Below are 15,599 nucleotides of genomic sequence, written 5' to 3'. Positions count from 1 at the left end.
CAACGCGCTGACTTGCTCAGTCAAGAAAGCCTTTTTCTTCACGTTTAATTTCCTTTTTACTGTGCATAGGTCTTTCAGAAATTTTGCATATGCTGGGATTTGTTGTATGGCCTCTAGAAGTGGAATATTGATCTTCACCTGTCTGAATATCTCCTAGATCTCTATATGATACTTATTCTTTTGACCAGATATCAACCGCTGAGGGTATGGTACCATAGGTTGGTATTCCTTAACTGGCTCATCCTCTTTATTATCTGACTTTGTTAAACTTGAGTTGGCCTCATCTGATTTTTCTTTTCCTTTATCTGTCTCATTTCTCACCTCAGGTGTCGGCGCGGCTGTTTGTTGGTTAGTAGGTATTTCAGGACGGGCAACTTCTTTTCCGCTTTGCAAGGTAATAACTGCCTTTACTGACTCAAACATATCCCCTGAAACATGGTGCACCGGTTGCTGTTACTGTCTATATACCTAGGGATTTGGCTAAGGCTGTGCAGGGAATTTCCCTTTTTCCATGGTGTTCAACTATGTACTTATCTTATTCATGGCATCTTTCAATTCACTCAATGATTGACTACTCTGATTGTTGGTCGTGACGTGAATCTGCACGAATTGCTAAAACATGTTTGCCAATTGCGCCATGCTATCATTAAGAGACTTCTTTGCTGGGATAAGAACTAGAGTTGGTTGAAATCCCGGTGGTGCGTAACTTTGAGAAATCTGTTGTGGCTGATAATGTGGTGGAGGAGCAGCAACTGGCTGATATGTCTATTGCGGAGGCGGTGCATACGATTGAGGAACTTGCTGATACCGTGAGGATGATGGACTTAGCTGATCATTTTTCCATGGGAGGTTCGGATGATTTCGCCATCCTGGGTTATAAGTGTTCGAGAGCGGTTGATTCTGCGTTGTGTTGACCCAATTTGCAGATGGTACCCGATCAGGTCTACTTTCTTGCCATACTGGTAAGAATTGACAGTCCTGAGGCCTGTGGTCTGAAGTCTCACAGATAGTACAAACCTCAGATTTCGCTTTCTCTGATTCCATAACTTCCAGTTTCTTAGACAACGCAGCAACCAGAGCTTGTAAGCTAGTCTCCTCTTTGACATCGTATTGGCCTCCACCACTGATTGCTTGGAGAGGTTGTGTTGCTATCAGTGCCCGTTCGGGACGCGTGTTTCATTCCTGGGCACTCTCGGCGAGATAGTCTAAAAATGATAAGCCCTCATCTGGTTCCTTACGGAAGAACATCCCATTGCACATAGTCTGGACAAATTGTTTGCACACAGGGGTTAAAGCAGTAAAAAAATAGTTCACTAACCTCCACGATTCGAAACTGTGGTGCGGGCATATGTTCATCAAGTCCTTGAATCTCTCCTAACATACCTGGAATGTCTCGCCATATTTTTGCATGAACTGACTTATCTGCTCCTGCAAGTACTGAGTTCTCTGAAAAGGAAAGAACTTATGTAAGAACTCACGCTGCATTTCAGCCCAGCTAGTAATGGAGTTAGGGCGCAAAGAATTAAACCATATTTTTGCCCTGTCTTTTAGAGAAAAGGGAAACAAACGCAGTTTAATGTATTCATTAGTCCCAACCTTATTAATAAAAGTGGTGCAAACCATCTCAAAGTCTGTCAAGTGTTGGTACGGACTCTTAGAGTCCATCCCGTGAAGCTGGGGAATCACAGATAACATGCCATGCTTAAGAGTGAAATTCGGTGCATCTTGTGGCAACACAATGCATGTAGGTGTAGATGTGCGTACAGGCTGTAGAAAATCTTCAAGTGTACGTGGTGCATGTGCAGCCATAGCTTCTTCAAAATAATGGCCAAACAAATTATTCAGCTCAAATTCAAAATCACTCTCAGGACTAATAGGTGAACAATCAGATTCAGTGCTATATGTATCCCTACTGGTGGTAAGTGAAAGTCTACACAATCGATTCGAACTATCTCGAACCTAGGGCATCAAACATCACAATGGCCAGCTGAAATTCACTAACACAGCAACAAACAATTTTTCCTTCAATTTTTTTTCAATTTTCAATTTTTTTTTGTTTTTCTATATATTTGAAGAAGAAAAAAAAAAGGGAAAAAGCAAAATTCGAAATTAAAACTGGCAAATCCCCGGCAACGGCACCAAAAACTTGACTCACTCGAAAAATGAGCAGCCTGAAAACAATCCCAAGTATAGGAGTTACGTCGTGTAATATTAAGCCCAAGGGCTAGATCGTCTCCTCAGGGAATACGTTTTAATCTCAGATTTTACGTTTTTCCAATAAAAAACAAAAACGTACTGAACTCAGTTCAGATTCGGGATTTTCAAGGTTGTTTCAATTTTACTTTTGACAAATTAAATAACACGCGAATTAAAACTCTAAACCTAGCATGCACTGAAATTGAGATCAAAAACGAAAACTCTAATCTACTCATAGAAACACTGAAACACGTGTTAATGAAATATGGCAACCTAGAACATGGAATCAAAGATGCGCAATGGAAACTCAATTAAACACTCACGTGCGCAATAATAACCGAACCTTTAACAAAACTACGAAATTGAAACGAATACCATAATTTGAATGCAAATACTAACTCAACAAGAATTTAAAATACGCAAACAATAATGAAACACGATAAAAACACAAACTTTAATGTTATTAAAATAAGACAAGGATGAATGCAATTTAAATTAAATAATAACAACCAAAAGAGGAAATTAAAAGTTGATGCTTTAATTAAAATTCACAAAACAAAGTTTAACAATTATTCAATGCTAAAAAAAACTAGAAAGAAAAGAAAACTAAACAAATAAAAGGAACAAAATAAGAGAGAGAGAGAGAGAGAGAGAGAGAGAAGAACGGCTGCTGCCATGGGAAGCAGTTGGTGGAGGTCTCGGATTGCAGGGAAGTCCTCCGGAGTTGTTGCTGGAACATGGAACAGAGGCGGCTGTTCTTTGGCTCAAATCTGCGCAGCAATAGGAGGTCCGAGGCTGGTATGGTGCTCGGGTGGCTGGTTTTCTGCTGCAGAGGTTGTGCAGAGGTGGTGCTCTCGGGTCTGCTGGAGTGGCTAAGGAGGTTGCAGCGGCTGGTTGGCTATGTGTGGCTGGAGGAGAAGGTTGAGAGAGAAATAGAGACAGAGAGAGAACTGCCGGAAGGAGAGAACAAGAGAGAATTCAGGGAGAGAAACAGAGGAATGAAAGAGAGTAGTCAAGAGAAAAACCATGGAAGAGAAAAGAGAAAAGAGAAAGGGAAAAGAGAGAAGGGGAACCCTCGGAGGCTGTCAACCGGAAAGAAGAAGAAGAAGGAAATATAAAGGGGAGGGGGATGCACTGCCCTAGGATCCAGATTCATCAACTTGACCCGGTTTGTCCAACCCGACCCAATTATAATTTTTTTTTTCTCATTTTCTTTGTTCTCTGTTCATCGCCAAATTTGATCCTTTTGGAGTTCGTTTCTCGCAAAACTCAAAACACAAAAGTTGTAGATAATCTTTTCCTCTTTCTCCAGAAATTTGAATTCCTTGATCAGAGCTTGGATGGAAAAGTTATGCATGAAATACGAACAGGTGTCGATTTTGATTCCCGAAAATTTTCCTGCGATAAAAAATTATCAAAAATTCATAAAATGTGCAATAAAACTCAAGAATGATAATTTTGGCACTTTGTTAAAATATTGAACAAATTTGGACACTTAATTAAAAATATAAGCCGTAAAGACCAGATTAAAGTGCCTAATTACGCAGTTTTGACGCGTAATCAGTTTGGCAAACCTGGTCCATACACCAAGGGCGCTCACACACTTCTTAAAAAACCACATCGACCATCCAATCTCACACCATTCCGTACAGCGGCATTAACACAAATATCATGATCATGATGACCATGGACACATAGCAGCGGTACCATGCAAGTGCTAGCCTAGACCAAGCCAACCAGGTTCTGATATCATATAACATATACTGTAACTGTGATACATGGATATTTCATATTATTAATTATCAAATCAATCATATCATTTTTGCATATATACGTATATCATGAAAATCATCAGCCCGTACGCCAGTATTTCACATTTTACAATAGTTCAGCCCGTATGCCGGCAAATCATATCCATAGCATAGCCCGTACGCTGGAAAATCATATCCATAGCTCGGCCTGTACGCTGGAAAATCATATACATAGATTAGCTCGTATGCTGGCAAATCATATCCATAGCTCGGCTCGTATGCTGGCAAATCATATACATAGCACGACCCGTACGCCGACAAAACATATAAAAATCTCAACCCGTACGCCGTTTTTCCATTATAAAAATTTGTATCATTAAAACATTCCCAAAAAACAGTTTTTCATTATAATTTCTACTCATGCCACACGAACAGGTTTTTCTTATATTTAACATACCATCATTTTCAGCAGTATTTCTCAAATATAAATCATATATAAATATATTTATTTTCCTAAAATCAGATGCTGTAATAATAAACATATATTCATAAAATATTAGCTTAGTTTATCCCCTTTCCTGATTCCTGAAAAGCCCCTAAGAAAATTTTTCCCGCACCCGTAGGGTTCTCTACTCAACACCTTGGAAACAACATTCCCTAGAACTAAAGTTCAGTATTTCTACGTGTACTACGCTTTCTACAATTGTCAAAAATCCAAATATTGAGTAGAAAGCCTTACCCTGGATTTGGGATGGTATCCAACTTCGCCCCACCGACGATCCGCTCCGAAAGACTTGCAGAGAACTTTCCTAAGAGCGTTGTGGTGGCTTTAGATCATCGAACCGGCAAAAAATCGGCCTGAGATCTTTAAGAGAAGGGTAGGGAAACGTATGAGGAGAGAGAGAGAGATTATGCGCAGAAAAATGAAGTGAAAATCACGTTTAACCCTATTTATACTGCGGGATTCATCGATGAGCCATGTCATCTCGTCATTGAGTCCTATAGAAAGTTTGTTGACGAACTTCAACCCTCGTCGACGAATTTCAGGTTTCCACAAATCCTCTCTTGGTATCTTGTCGTCGATGAATCCTGTCTTCGTCGATGAGCTCCTCTTATACCCTCGTTAACGAGTCCCCTATGTTCGTCGACAAGGAGTTGAAAAATTCCTCGGGATTATCCCATCCAAAATGCAACATCGTCGACTGCCTCCTTCTATTCCTGTTTTCATTTCAATTTATTTTTATTATTTAAATACCATTATTCTTCGGGTCATTACATTCTCCCCTCTTTATAAAATTTCGTCCTCAAAATTTACTATTCACGTAACTCATCACCCCTTAACAAGAAAAGGGTCTACTTATTTTATTATTTACCCTCACTTATGGCAAAGGAATATCGTGGTTACATTTCGAGTCTTGGGAGATTACATATACAAAAGAAAAATTCTCCCAAAACTAAAATGCTACACTAGTTAAACCATTACATGTCCCTGCAAAAGAAATATTACCTAACTACTTAAGTTTCTTGAAATAGTTGTGGGTACTTCTGCTTCATTTGCTCCTTGGACTCCCAAGAAACCTCTTCAACTGTATGATTCCTCCACAAAACTTTTACCTGAGGAATCTCCTTGTTACGTAACTCCTGTACTTTCCTATCCAGAATCTGTACTGGATATCTTCTAATACACATGCTCGAAGCATATCTTCTAATATCTATATCGTCCTCTCAGTCTACCCATCTGACTGAGGATGGAATGTTGTGCTAAAAGACAACTGAGACCCTAGTGCTTCCTGTAGGCTCTTCCAAAAACGTGACGTGAAACGCGGGTCTCGATCTGACACATTAGATACTGGCACCCCATGAGAACGAACCATCTCTTGAATGTAGATCTCTGCCAAACGGTTAAGGGAGTAGCTAATCTTGATAGGTAAAAAGTGGGCAGTTTTAGTCAAACGAGCAACAATCACCCAGATGACATTCTGACCATGTAACGCCGTCAGCAATCCTGACATGAAGTCCACAGATATATGATCCCACTTCCACTCTGGGATAAATAATGCCTGCAACTGCCCTGCCGGCCTCTGGTGCTTAGCTTTTACCTGCTGGCACGTTAGACACTGCGCTACATACTTGGATACCACTCCACCAGTACGACTCTCACAGATCCTTGTACATCTTTGTACTGCCGGGATGAACTATATACAAAGATCTGTGAGCCTCCTCTAGAATGGTCCTTCTGATATCCACATCGGCAGGAACACGTAATCTGGTACGGAATCGCAAAACTTTGTCATCTGCAATATTGAATTCCTCCCCCTCACCATTCCGCACTCTATCCATCACCTCTGTTAATTTTGGGTCTCCCTTCTGAGCGGCTTTAATTCGGTATTGCAGAGTTGGTTGTACTACTAGGATGGCAATACAAACTGGAGGATCACTCTCTACCAACTCAATGTCAAGTCTCTCCAGATCCATCATGATCAGATACTGAATCTCCATAGTCGCCAATACTAATTCCCTGAACTTCCTGCTCAACGCATCAGCTACCATGTTTGCTTTCCTTGGGTGATAACTGATGGTACAATCAAAATCCTTAATTAGCTCCAACCACCTTCTTTACCTCATATTCAGTTCCTTTTGAGTGAAAAAGTACTTCAAACTTTTATGGTCAGAGAAGATCTCACACTGCTCGCCGTACAGATAATGCCTCCAAATGTTCAAGGTGTGTACTACTGCAGCCAACTCAAGATCATGTGTAGGGTAGTTCTTTTCATATTCTTTCAACTGCCTGGATGCATACGCCACCACCCTGTCATGCTGCATCAATACACAACCAAGTCCCTTCAAAGACGCATCACTGTAAATGACATACCCCTCACCCCCTGACGAGATGACCAATATTGGCGTTGTGACAAGACTTTGCTTCAACTCTTAAAAACTTTGCTCGCAGCTGTTGTCCCATTCAAATATGACATTCTTCTTAGTTAGTCGTTTCAAAGGCCCCGATAACACCGAGAATCCCTCTACAAAATGGCGGTAATACCCAGCTAGCCCCAAGAAACTCCTTATCTTCTAGACATTTCTCAGTCTAGCCCAATTCACTACGACCTCAACCTTATTAGGATCCACAGAAATACCGTCTCCAGATACAACATGCCCCAAGAACACGACCTTCTCAAGCCAAAATTCACATTTACTGAACTTGGCGTACAACTTCTTTTCTCGAAGCGTCTGCAAAACCTGCCTCAAGTGCGTTTCATGCTTCTCATAGCTCCTCAAATAGACTAGTACATCATCAATAAAAACAATAACAAACTGGTCTAGATACAGATGAAAAATCATATTCATCAAATCCATAAATATAGTAGGAGCATTCGTCAAACCAAATGGCATAACAAGAAACTCGTAATGCCCATACCTGGTCCTGAAGGTCGTCTTCGAGATGTCTTCTACTTTCACTTTCACTTGATAATAGCCGAATCTGAGGTCAATCTTCGAATACACCCGTGTACCCTAGAGCTAGTCAAACAAATCGTTGATATGGGGTAGAGGATACTTGTTCTTGATTGTCACTTTATTAATCTCCATATAGTCTATACACATCCTCATAGTCCCGTCTTTCTTCTTCACAAAAAGAACTGGAACTCCCCACGGAGATACACTGGGTCGTATGAAGCCTTATCAAGCAGATCTTGCAATTGATCCTTCAATTCTGCCAACTCCATTGGCGCCATCCGGTAAGGTATTTTAGAAATCGGCGTTGTACCTGGAAGTAGATCAATAGGGAAATCTACCTCACGATCGGGTGGCAAGTTTGGTAACTCATCTGGGAAAATATTTGTAAATTCCTTTACTACAAGTGTGTTAGCAAGTTTCAATTCATTCTCTGTCATCTCCTTCACAACTGCCACAAACCCCTGACAACCACTCAGCAGCAGTCTCCTCGCCTGCATAGCTGAAACTAGCTGAGGCGGGGATTGCACCTGCGATTCTACAAACCTGAATTTCGTTTTCCCCAGAGGTCTGAATATTAATTCCCATGCTCGGCAATCTGTGCTGGCAAAATTAGCTGCTAGCTAATCCATGCCAAATATTACATCAAACCCATGCATGTCCAGTACTATCAAATCAGCAGACAAAGTCTTTCCTTGGATAACAACCGGACAACCCCGGAGTATTTTACTACATCTTACTATAGATCCAGTTGGTGTAGACACTAACAGTTCGGTATTCAACAACTGTGTTTCTGCCCTACATAATTTAACACACCCTAAAGACACAAACGAGTGCGTAGCTCCTGAATCAAACAATGCAATAACTTTAAAAGAAAGCATAATAACCATACCTTTCACCACGTCACCTACCGTCTCGGCCTCACCCAGCGTCTGAGTAAACACCCTGGCTGGAGTCGTATTCCTCTGCTGGCCCCCACGTGGTGCGGGATAACCTCCCCAGTATGGTTTGGGAGCTGGAACTACATCTGGTGGGGTAGGACAATCTCGCACCATATGCCCCAATCTACCACAACGATAGCCCACCACCCCTCTTGCTCGACACTCTCCCAAGTGTCTCTTACCACAAGTCTGACAGACTGAAGGACCCTGCCCTGCCTGCACCTCGCGTCCTCCCATCTCCTGTTTCTGCCCTCTGCTATGGTTACCTCTCCTCCATTGATTTTGTCTAAGACCCTGCTAGTAGCCCATAGATGCAGATCTCTTCCTCTGTCCTTACTCCTCTGCATCGAGACGCTCACCAATCTCTGCCAAGGCTGCCATGTTAACTAACTCAGCAAAGTCCTGGATCCGCAGCACCACCACCTACTTGAATATACTCCGCCTCAAGCCTCTCTCAAACTGCCTCGCCTTCTTCACTTCATCAGGGACAATGTACGGGGCGAAACGAGAGAGCTCGATGAAATGCGCCGCATACTGCTATACAGATAGCGGTCCCTGCTTCAGATTCAGGAACTCTTCTACTTTAGCCTCCCTAATAGTAGCTGGAAAATATCTATCGAAGAACAATTCTTTAAACCGGTCCCATGTCATGGCTATCGGAGTCGCCCTCTACTGCTCCAATAGTCTCACCGCAGTCCACCACCTCTTGGCCTTTCCTGTCAGTCTATAGGTGGCAAAGAGGACCCTCTGTTCCTCAGTACACTGCAACACAGCCAAGACTTTCTCAGTCTCTTGCATCCAATTCTTAGCGGCTGCAGGATCAACTCCACCTGAGAATGCCGGAGGATTCATCTTTGTAAATTTCTCTATAGTGCACCCATGGCCTGCAGATGAACCACCTTGCTCCCTTGTGCTCCTAACGATCTCAGTCATAACCTGCTGAGCCACGCTACGTTATACTGCATCAGAGTCGGTCCCAACTGCACCTGATGGTTTTGCTCCATCACTGCCACTCGCATGGGCACTATTTCCTCCTCGATCCATCCTGAAAAAAACAATCGTAACTTTGAAATTCTATCCTTATAATTTACCCGCTTAACCTAGCCTCTTATCTCAACATTCCCAACTTATTTCTAATCCTCAGTCCTACATTCTAGGAACATAACCCGACAATAGCTTACTATGGTTTTCCTGAAATCATCGCCCTAGGAAAAACAAAGAAACTACCACGGAAGTCCTGCCTCTAGACTGTAGAACAAAACCTCAAATCATTTCTTATACTTTGGTATTTTTTCCACTGCATTCTAAAGTCTACAGAACCTAGCAACCTAGGCTCTGATACCAAACTGTGACGACCTGCTTAATTTCCACATATTTTTTTTCATAATATAATAAAAACATAATCCAAAAACTCAGCAGATCATAATCCACCTGGACCCGTGGGTATCAGGGATACATCAGAAAGACAATGCCGAAGCCTAAACAGCAGGAAACATGTAATCATAATATCATAAATACGAAATCATCCATCATAATAGCAGAGTTTTTATATCCATTATATTCATATACACATCCCAAAAAGAAATATCTAGGGACACCTTCCCCAAAATCCAACTGTCCCTACCAAAACTTACCCTTTAGAGAGGGCAGATCAGCCGTACTAGATCATAGGGGCTTTACCCGCTCTCCTATCAGGGGCTCCTGAAATGTTTATAAAATTCAGGGTGAGACACCTCTCAGTAAGGGAAATAAACTAATACTAGTGTGTGGCAACATGAGTATTCCGTGTTATACATATACTATACAAAACATATTCAGTAAACTGTTATGTCAATTCTGGGAAAACATATATATCATCAAAATATGGCAGAACATACTGCATTTTCATAAACATATATCATCTCATATAATAATAATACAAAAACGTTCCTGGTAGGCTAGCTGGCTGTTGTCATGTATTACCCCCACATGACTGGATTGTGTGGCTCAAAGGCGGGACCTGACAATGGTTGACCGACCATTGTCAAGTCAAAAGTACAATTAGTAAGTCTGATGGGTCTGCCAGACCTGGTCTGTACATTAGGGGTGCTCACACACTTCTTAAAAAACTACATTGACCATCCAATCTCACACCACTCTGTACAGCGGCGTTAACACAAATATCATGATCATGATGACCATAGACACATAGCAACGGTACCGTGCAAGTGCTAACCTAGACCAAGCCAACCAGGTTCTGATATCATATAACATATATTGAAACTGTGATACATGGATAATTCATATCATTAATTATCAAATCAATCATATCATTTTTGCATTTATAAGTATATCATGAAAATCATCGACTTGTACGCTGGTATTTCACATTTTACCATAGCTCGGCTCGTACGCCGGCAAATCATATCCATAGCACAACCCGTATGCTGGAAAATCATATCCATAGCTCGGCCCATACGCCTGCAAATCATATGCATAGATCAGCCCATCGCTGGCAAATCATATCCATAGCTCGGCCCGTATGATGACAAATGATATACATAGCACGACCCGTACGCCAAAAAAACATATAAAAATCTCGGCCCGTACGCCAGTTTTCCATTATAAAAATCCATATTATTAACACATTCTCAGAAAACAGTTTTTCATTATAATTTATACTCATGCCACACGAACAAGTTTTTCTTATATTTAACATACCATCATTTTTAGTAGTATTTTCCAAATATAAATCATATATAAATATATTTATTTTTGCTAAAATCATATGCTATAATAATAAACATATATTCATAAAATACTAGCTTAGTTTATCCCCTTACCTGATTCCTGAAAACCCCTAAGAAAATCTGTCCTGCACCCGCAGGGTTCTCTACTCAACACCCTGGAAACAATATTACCTAGAACTAAAGTTCAGTATTTCTACGCGTACTACGTTTTCTATAACTGTCAAAAATCCAAATATTGAGTAGAAAGTCTTACCCTGGATTTGGGATGGTTTCCAACTCAGCCCCACCGACGATCCGCTCCGACAGACTTGTAAAGAACTTTCCCAAGAGCATCGTGGTGGCTTCAGATTGTCGAACCGGCAGAAAATCAGCCCGAGAACTTAGAGAGAAGGGTGGGAAACCGTATGAGGAGAGAGAGAGAGATTATGCACAGAAAAATGAAGTGAAAATCACGTTTAACCCTATTTATACTGCGGGATTCATCGACGAGCCACGTCACCTCGTCGACGAGTCCTATAGAAAGTTCGTCGACGAACTTCAACCCTCGTCGATGAATTTCAGGTTTCCACAAATCCTCTCTCGGTATCTTTTCATCGACGAATCCTATCTTCGTCGACGAGCTCCTCTCTTCGTCGACGAGCTCCTCTTATACCCTCGTCGACGAGGAGCTAAAAAATTCCTCTAGATTATCCCATCCAAAATGCAACGTCGTCGACTGCCTCCTTCTGTTTCTATTTCCATTTCCCTTTCTTTTTATTATTTAAATACCATTATTCTTGGGGTCATTACACTATTACATATGACTACCGACCCTGACGGTGTAGCCACTGCTAACTCATCTTCTAATAGTTGTGCCTCTAACCCACATAATTAAACAAATCCCTGAGAAATTAAGGAATGTGTCACTCCTAAATCAAATAATACTACAACTTTATTCAAGAGCATATAAATATTACTTGTCTCCTGTGTTTTTTGTGTCACTAGGAGTTAGGGAATACACCATTGTCTGGGTCGTACCCCTTTGATACCTGCCACATGATGCCTGAGCACCTTCCTGATATGGATGCTGTGGGGGTGCACTGCTCCCCGACGTGCCATACTCACGTGTCATATGCCCTAGTCTACCGCACCGGTAGCAAACACCTAAACTCATCATGCACTTCCCTACATGCTACTTGCCACAAGTAGAACAAGCAAAGGAAGATATGGTACCCTGAGATGTACCACCGCCAGTCTCTCGATGCTGGCCTCTGCCACCACCGTATTTATTCCAAGTGCTCTGCCTCGCACCTGAATGAGAATTGGAAGGCGTTGGCCATTTCTTCGGAATCTGAACCTCTAAATCCCCCTGTAGGCTCTCCTCTACAACGGTGGCTTTATGCACCAAAGTAGCAAAATCCTAAATTTACAGTATCGCCATTTACTTCCAGATCTCCTTCTTTAGACCTCTCTCAAACTTCCAAGATTTTCACGCCTCATCCAGTACCATAAACGGAGCAAAGCGAGACTACTCCATGAATCTAGCTGCAGAGACCCAAACTTGTATAAGCTGGGTTCGTCGACAAAGGGTCACGTTCGTCAATGAAGTCCTTCAGATCCTCGTCGACGAAATTCAGAGCCTCATCGACGAGTAAATACCAAGCAGATCAGAGAAATACCTGGAACTTAGACTCGGCGACAAAGGGATGGCCTCGTCAACAAGCTGTGTGGTGGATTCGTCAATGAAGACGCTGCCTCGCCAACGAGTTGGACTTGGTCAAAGGCCTTATAAATATCCATTCTAGTTGCTTAGGAGCTAAGTTTCTCCTAAAAGCTCTCTCTCTCTCTCTCTCTCTCTCTAACCTGCGATTTTCTCTCTCTCTCTAAGATTCTTTGCCGTTCATCATCCGTTTCCAAAAACGAAGGGTACTGCGTGGATCATAAGAGGAAACTCTACAATTTTAAAGGATCGGATTGTAGTTTCAGAGATTTTCGAGTTTTCCACAAAAATTGAGGTAAGGATTTGATTTCAATGTTGATTGGATATTTGGATAGTAGTCGAAAATATAGTAAGGTTATGTTATGTGGTTTTAGGTTTCCATGATCCTAGGTTGTCGATTTGGATCGTTTCTGAACGTAGTTTTGTTTTGAGTTTAAGGTAAGGGGAATTTGATTACAACAACATTTTTTTGGAAAACTAAACCTCTAAAAAGCTAGTTATGTTATTATGTATGGTTTAACTTCTTATTTGTTAAATTCTACCGAGTAGAAATGCCGGTTTTACCATTTTACGGTTTTTGGTAAAAACGAGGATTTTTGCGTATGATCTCCAAATTTTACGAAAATCATTTATTTGCATTTATATTGTAATAAGAGATGCTTGAATCCTTTACTTTTCCATTTAAATTATGTTTACTGGATTTTTATCGTTTAGTGGATTTTTGGACTAAACTCACGTGATATATGTTGAAATGAAATGTAGTAACCGGGAAAAATATATATATATAATAATAATAATAAAATAATAAAATAAAATTAATTAATTAAATTAACAAGTAAAATGAATAGTATGATAAGGAACAAATATATATATATATATATATATAAATATTAAAGCATGTATATATATATATATATGTGTGTGTGTGTGTGTGTGTGTGTGTGTGTGTGTGTGTATATATATAAAGTATAAAAGCTTCTTCAAGAAGCTACACTTTAATAAATGTTTACTATTATATATATATATATATATATATATATAAAATAACACAAGCTTCTTAAAGAAGCTTTGAGTTCATTCGCTCTCTCTCTCTCTCTCTCTCTCTCTCTCTTCTCCCTCTCTCCTACGACTCTCTCTCTCTTCAATTCCGGGCTAGTTTTACGCCGGATCGACAAACCGAAGCCACCACGACGCTCCTGGCGAAGTTCTCTACAAGTCTGCCGGAGTGGATCGTCAGGGAAACGAAGTTGGATTTCATCCCAAATCCAAGGTAAGGCTTTATATTCAATATTTGGATTTTTGGCAGTTGAAGAAAGTGATATACGCGTAAAAATACTAAACTTTAATACTGGAAATTTTCAGTTCCAAGGTGTTGATTGGGAACGTTGGGAATCATCCATAAGTTGAGGTAAGACTTTTTAAGTCGAATTTGACTTAGTGGTAGTTATAGAAAATGTTATACGTACGAAAATACTAAACTTTAATTCTGCTAGTTTTCATTTTCAGGGTGTTGAGTTGAGAACCTTGTGGGTACGGGGAAGATTTTCTTAGGGGCTTTTCAGGAATCAGGTAAGGGGATAAACTAAGCTAGTTTTGTTTTGAGAAAATATATGTATATATATATAGCATCTGGTTTCAGGAAAAATAAATATATTTATATATATGATTTATATTTGGAAAATACTATTTAAATGATGATATGTTGAATACGTAGAAAATTTGTTTAGTGTGGCATAAGTATAAAAATGTTGTGAAATACTGTTTTTTTTTTTGAATGGGGACGATATGGATTTCTATGATGCAAAACCGGCGTACGGGCCAACATATTTTTATATGTATATGTGATTTGCCGGCGTATGGGCCGTGCTATGTGGATGAGATTTGCCGGCGTACGGGCCGTGCTATGTGATTTGCCGGCTTACGGGCTGTGTTATGTGATTTACCGGCGTACGGGCCGTGCTATGTTAAAATGTGTAATACCGACGTACGGGCCGATGGTTTTTATGATACACGTATATATGTGAAATGATATGATTGATGTGAAAATAAATGATATGAGATATTTATGTATCACGGTTTTAGTATATGTATATGATATCAGAACCTGGTTGGCTTGGTCTAGGCTAACACTTGCACGGTACCGTTGCTATGTGTCCATGGTCCTCGTGATCATGATATCTGTGTTAACGCCACTGTACGGAGTGGTGTGAGATTGGATGGTCGATGTGGTTATTTTCAAGAAGTGTGCTGTTATCGCCCCTGGTGTACGGACCAGTCTGGGTAGACCCATCGGACCTACAGACTACTGTTTGACTTGGCAGTGGTCGGCCAACCATTGTCAGGTCCCGCCTTCGGGCCACACAACCCAGTCATGTGGGGGTAATACATGACAACAGCCAGCTAACCTACCAGGACTGTTTTTATGTTATTATTATTATGATGTGAGATGAGAAATGTTTATGAAAATGCAGTATGTTCTGTCATGTTTTGATATGCATATGTTTTCCTATATTTGATAAACAATATTGAATATGTTATGTATGGTATATGTAGAATACAGAATACTCATGTTGCCACACACTGGTATTAGTTTATTTCCCTTACTGAGAGGTGTCTCACCCCTAAATCTTATACATTTTTCAGGAGCCTCTAATAGGAGAGCGGGAAAAGCCCCGCTGATCTAGATCAGTTGTTTGCCCTCTTTGGAAGGGTAAGTTTTTGGTAGGGACAGTTAGGTTTTGTGGGGATTGTCCCTAGATTTCATTTTTGAGATGTATATACTGTGAGATAGTAATTGTAGTGACTCTGGTATGTGTTATGCACATTATGA

At 40.6% G+C, this 15,599-nt stretch overlaps 1 non-coding gene across 1 annotated transcript; it reads left to right on the top strand.

The window, feature by feature from the left end:
• Positions 1-1,330: 1,330 nt before the first annotated feature.
• Positions 1,331-1,438, top strand: LOC131167152 (small nucleolar RNA R71). The gene has a single exon (XR_009140011.1). It is a non-coding gene; the product is annotated as a small nucleolar RNA R71 (small nucleolar RNA).
• Positions 1,439-15,599: the final 14,161 nt, after the last annotated feature.

Source organism: Malania oleifera, chromosome 10 (genome assembly GCF_029873635.1).
Source record: "Malania oleifera isolate guangnan ecotype guangnan chromosome 10, ASM2987363v1, whole genome shotgun sequence".
NCBI lineage: Eukaryota > Viridiplantae > Streptophyta > Magnoliopsida > Santalales > Ximeniaceae > Malania > Malania oleifera.
This window is presented reverse-complemented; position numbering and strand designations above follow the sequence as displayed.